This window comes from Argentina anserina, unplaced genomic scaffold, assembly GCF_933775445.1.
Source record: "Argentina anserina unplaced genomic scaffold, drPotAnse1.1, whole genome shotgun sequence".
Lineage (NCBI taxonomy): Eukaryota > Viridiplantae > Streptophyta > Magnoliopsida > Rosales > Rosaceae > Argentina > Argentina anserina.
In genome coordinates this window covers 122,411-128,628 of record NW_026089435.1, presented here as the reverse complement: position 1 = coordinate 128,628, position 6,218 = coordinate 122,411, and positions in this window count along the sequence as shown.

Sequence of the window (6,218 nt, the reverse complement as noted above, 5' to 3'; positions counted from 1 at the left end):
ATGCGAGTTTCTATTGAATTTGAGAGTTTTGCAAGTGTGGGAGTGTGTTTCATTCAAATTGAGTATCTTTACATCGTTTGTGTATGTTTACTATTCCAATTGTGTATCTATACATCGTTTGCGTATCTTTACAATTCTAATTGTGTATCTTTTCATTTCTCGTTTGAGTATCTTTCTGTAAGGCTTTCTGATGCGAGTTTCTATTGAATTTGAGAGTTTTGCAAGTGTGGGAGTGTGTTTCTTTCAAACTGAGTATCTTTACATCGTTTGCGTATCTTTACTATTCCAATTGTGTATCTTTACATCGTTTGCGTATATTTACTATTCCAATTGTGTATCTTTACATCGTTTGCGTATCTTTACTATTCAAATTGTGTATCTTTTCATTTCTCGTTTGAGTATCTTTCTGTAAGGCTTCTTATGCGAGTTTCTATTGTATTTGAGAGTTTTGCAAGTGTGGGAGTGTGTTTCTTTCAAACTGAGTATCTTTACATCGTTTGCGTATCTTTACTATTCCAATTGTGTATCTTTACATCGTTTGCGTATATTTACTATTCCAATTGTGTATCTTTACATCGTTTGCGTATCTTTACTATTCAAATTGTGTATCTTTTCATTTCTCGTTTGAGTATCTTTCTGTAAGGCGTTCTGATGCGACTTTCTATTGAATTTGAGAGTTTTGCAAGTGTGGGAGTGTGTTTCTTTCAAACTGAGTATCTTTACATCGTTTGCGTATGTTTACTATTCCAATTGTGTATCTTTACATCGTTTGCGTATCTTTACTATTCCAATTGTGTATCTTTTCATTTCTCGTTTGAGTATCTTTCTGTAAGGCTTCTGATGCGAGTTTCTATTGTATTTGAGAGTTTTACAAGTGTGGGAGTGTGTTTCTTTCAAACTGAGTATCTTTACATCGTTTGCGTATCTTTACTATTCCAATTGTGTATCTTTACATCGTTTGCGTATCTTTACTATTCCAATTGTGTATCTTTACATCGTTTGCGTATCTTTACTATTCCAATTGTGTATCTTTTCATTTCACGTTTGAGTATCTTTCTGTAAGGCTTCTAATGCCAGTTTCTATTGTATTTGAGAGTTTTGCAAGTGTGGGAGTGTGTTTCTTTCAAACTGAGTATCTTTACATCGTTTGCGTATCTTTACTATTCCAATTGTGTATCTTTATATCGTTTGCGTAGCTTTACTATTTCAATTGTGTATCTTTTCATTTCTCGTTTGAGTATCTTTCTGTAAGGCTTCTGATGCGAATTTCTATTGTATTTGAGAGTTTTGCAAGTGTGGGAGTGTGTTTCTTTCAAACTGAGTATCTTTACATCGTTTGCGTATCTTTACTACTCCAATTGTGTATCTTTTCATTTCTCGTTTGAGTATCTTTCTGTAAGGCTTTCTGATGCGAGTTTCTATTGAATTTGAGAGTTTTGCAAGTGTGGGAGTGTGTTTCTTTCAAACTGAGTATCTTTACATCGTTTGCGTATGTTTACTACTCCAATTGTGTATCTTTTCATTTCTCGTTTGAGTATCTTTCTGTAAGGCTTTCTGATGCGAGTTTCTATTGAATTTGAGAGTTTTGCAAGTGTGGGAGTGTGTTTCTTTCAAACTGAGTATCTTTACATCGTTGGCGTATCTTTACTATTCCAACTGTGTATCTTTTCATTTCTCGTTTGAGTATTTTTCTGTAAGGCTTCTGATGCGAGTTTCTATTGTATTTGAGAGTTTTGCAAATGTGGGAGTGTGTTTCTTTCAAACTGAGTATCTTTACATCGTTTGAGTATTTTTCTGTAAGGCTTCTGATGCGAGTTTCTATTGTATTTGAGAGTTTTGCAAATGTGGGAGTGTGTTTCTTTCAAACTGAGTATCTTTACATCGTTTGCGTATCTTTACTACTCCAATTGTGTATCTTTTCATTTCTCGTTTGAGTATCTTTCTGTAATGCTTTCTGATGCGAGTTTCTATTGAATTTGAGAGTTTTGCAAGTGTGGGAGTGTGTTTCTTTCAAACTGAGTATCTTTACATCGTTTGCATATCTTTACTATTCCAATTGTGTATCTTTACATCGTTTGCGTATATTTACTATTTCAATTGTGTATCTTTACATCGTTTGCGTATCTTTACTATTCAAATTGTGTATCTTTTCATTTCTCGTTTGAGTATCTTTCTGTAAGGCTTCTGATGCGAGGTTCTATTGTATTTGAGAGTTTTGCAAGTGTGGGAGTGTGTTTCTTTCAAACTGAGTATCTTTACATCGTTTGCGTATCTTTACTATTCCAATTGTGTATCTTTACATCGTTTGCGTATCTTTACAATTCCAATTGAGTATCTTTTCATTTCTCGTTTGAGTATCTTTCTGTAAGGCTTTCTGATGCGAGTTTCTATTGAATTTGAGAGTTTTGCAAGTGTGGGAGTGTGTTTCTTTCAAACTGAGTATCTTTACATCATTTGCGTATGTTTACTATTCCAATTGTGTATCTTTACATCGTTTGCGTATCTTTACTATTCCAATTGTGTATCTTTTCATTTCTCGTTTGAGTATCTTTCTGTAAGGCTTCTGATGCGAGTTTCTATTGTATTTGAGAGTTTTACAAGTGTGGGAGTGTGTTTCTTTCAAACTGAGTATCTTTACATCGTTTGCGTATCTTTACTATTCCAATTGTGTATCTTTACATCGTTTGCGTATCTTTACTATTCCAATTGTGTATCTTTTCATTTCACGTTTGAGTATCTTTCTGTAAGGCTTCTAATGCGAGTTTCTATTGTATTTGAGAGTTTTGCAAGTGTGGGAGTGTGTTTCTTTCAAACTGAGTATCTTTACATCGTTTGCGTATCTTTACTATTCCAATTGTGTATCTTTATATCGTTTGCGTAGCTTTACTATTTCAATTTTGTATCTTTTCATTTCTCGTTTGAGTATCTTTCTGTAAGGCTTCTGATGCGAATTTCTATTGAATTTGAGAGTTTTGCAAGTGTGGGAGTGTGTTTCTTTCAAACTGAGTATCTTTACATCGTTTGCGTATCTTTACTATTCCAATTGTGTATCTTTATATCGTTTGCGTAGCTTTACTATTCCAATTGTGTATCTTTTCATTTCTCGTTTGAGTATCTTTCTGTAAGAGTTCTGATGCGAATTTCTATTGTATTTGAGAGTTTTGCAAGTGTGGGAGTGTGTTTCTTTCAAACTGAGTATCTTTACATCTTTTGCGTATCTTTACTATTCCAATTGTGTATCTTTTCATTTCTCGTTTGAGTATCTTTCTGTAAGGCTTCTGATGCGAGTTTCTATTTTATTTGAGAGTTTTGCAAGTGTGGGAGTGTGTTTCTGTCAATCTGAGTATCTTTACATCGTTTGCGTATCTTTACTATTCTAATTGTGTATCTTTTAATTTCTCGTTTGAGTATCTTTCTGTAAGGCTTTCTGATGCGAGTTTCTATTGAATTTGTGTGTGAATAAAATCAATTAGACTTAGTATTACTCTTACATTTGTAGATTTCGAACAAAAAGAAAAAAAATTGTCTTTAAGTTTAACTATATTTCTATTCAATTGCTAACATTTCTTTTATTTCATTTTATACTTAATCTCTAACATTTTGTGTGTCTTTGTATACCTTAGTTGCCAGATAGTGATTTTAAGAAAGAGTTGGAGAATTCTATTCTTAACAGTTGATTGAAGCTCTCAATGACTTGGGAAGGACGACAAGTGTTGTAAGACGCAGAGTTGCACCACACTCTAACTTTTGATTCATGATTTGCAATTAATTTCACTTATACTAACTTTTACTTAATCATTAACATTATACTAACTTATTCTTTGAGTTCCCATGTTCACTCTTCTAATGTTCTTTTTCTTGATACGATGTAGTTTAAGAGTGGGTGAACATGATTGAGTTTTGATAGTCAAAGAGGCACAAATTTGGAGGTGTAGAACTCTAAGTGGCGTGGCCTACAACTTAAAAAGAAGTGAAGAGTCTAGGCTAAAGGACTATAAACATTAAGCGATGCATGGGAGGCAACCCATTTCAACCGTACCTGTGGAGGAGTCGTCTACGGGAGTTTGAATTTTCTTATCCCTTCACTCTTATGGTTGAATTGTATATGTGTTGATGTGTAATCTTAGTCTATACTTATGAATTACATTCTGATTATTGAGCTTACATTGAGGACAATGTAATTTTCTAAGTGTGGGGTAGGGTTGCATGATCATTGTTTGCTGATTTTTGCTTTATTTTCATGTTAAAAACAAAAAAGGAAAGAAAAAAATTCGAAAAAATGTTTTAAAAATCGAAAAAAAATTGTGTTGTTTTGAGTCTTAGGATGCCCCTAAAGTCTAGGATGATTTTGTCTCTAAATGCATAGATGATGGTTTCGCATTCTAAAAGAATTGAATTGTAAGTTTCATTGATAATGTCGATTTGGTATGAACATGTGAGATTTTGATTGAATGTAATATGACATAAATGTTTGGTTAGTTTAAGTCCATAACAACCTGTGAGTTTTCGAGCCTATATATGCTTTCTTCTTGAGTGATAATATGAAATTTCGTGGTTGTTTTGTGAACCTCATTATTCTTTGCATATTCAATGACTATGTGCCATAGCTTTTAATGGACTCTAGAATTTACTAGAACTCATCTTTTGTGATTGTTGAAACTTTTAAGTCATTAAATGCTCTGATTTTGAAAGGGATTTATGGATCATTTCTAGGATTACCATCACTTTAGCCAAACAGCCATGTATCCCTATATGTGCCCTGTTTGGGACCCCTTAGTTGAACCTCATTTGAGCCTACATTGAGCCTTTCGTCATCACCTATGTTATCTCCATGCTTAGTATAGTTACCTCTACCTTGTCCTATAGACTTGGCAGAACTATTTTCGAAATGATGTTGAGATGATGTATGAAATAAGTGTGGGGTGGAAGACATGAAAAAAAAATGAAAATGAATAAGCTTTTAAGCATGCCGAAAAAAAAAGAGATGAACAAAAAGAAAAAAATGATAAATTCGGCAATACAAGAAAAAGAGAAGAAAAGATGTTGTCTTCCATTTGTGATATGGAGTTGAGTTGAAATTGAAGGTCTACAAATGTGTATTTGACCTTTGTCCATGTTCACTTTGTGGTAGAAATGATGATTGGGCCCAACTTGTTATATTTGGTCATTGATGGTGTGTGGTGTCATAAGGATGGTGTTTACTCTGCTAAGTCTATAGGATTACCTTTGTAATTCCTTGATATTCCATGCCTTTACCTAAGCCTAAACATTCACCTTGTATAATGATCCTAATGATTCTTAAAACGAGCAAATCTTGGTTTGTGGAGATGATCACAAGAGTTGAGCATATGGTTTTGGTCCATTTGTGCACTTAGTTGTTAAATGAGGTTTTCCTTTTGTTATTCACAAAGAGCTTTCATTTGATGAAATATGCAAGCTATTTCATGCTTTATTATCCTTTCTCTTGCATATACTTGTGTATGAATCATAACCATGAATCTGAGTGAAAAGAAGAGAGTATGCCTTGTGAGGAGGATTGGATTAACTAAACATGTTATATGCTTATTGTCTCATTTCTTACTTATTCATACCATGAAACATGTTTATGAAACTTTGAATTTATGTGCTTACATGCAGATGCTTAAACTTGAAAGCTATGTGTTTTGAGATTCTGAGGCAATCATTTAGGGGCAATAGAGTTTTGTGTTGTTTTGTTTTGTTTTGCTAAGGGACTAGCAAAAGCCAAGTGTGGGGTAGTTGATAGGAGCACTTTGTGCGACGTTCTTAACATGTTTTTACCTCCATTCGTACTTTACTTAGCCCTTATTATTGTAGTATAGAGTCATTGAGTCGAGTTAGGAGTCTTTAGTGACGTTCGTTCCCTTTTGGTGCTAAAACGGGTGTAAAATGCAGAAATTGTCGAGAGTGCTATAGAGTAGTATTCCTTGTCGAACTAGGAAACCTAGTTTGGTTAGGATTTTTATTATTCGATAATTCTGTAACATATGTGATTTATATTTATTATTTCCTTTCCTTATTTTCAGAATTAAATGTGAGATAATGACTTGGAAATTATGGAAAGAAAGAGGAGAAGAAGGAAACAAAATGAGAAAAAGGAAAGAAATAATTTAGTTTCTGAATAAGATGAAAAGGAAGAAGTATGCAGCCTTAAAGGAGGGAAGGTTCATCGGGCTATTAAATGGAAAAAATAAGAAAAG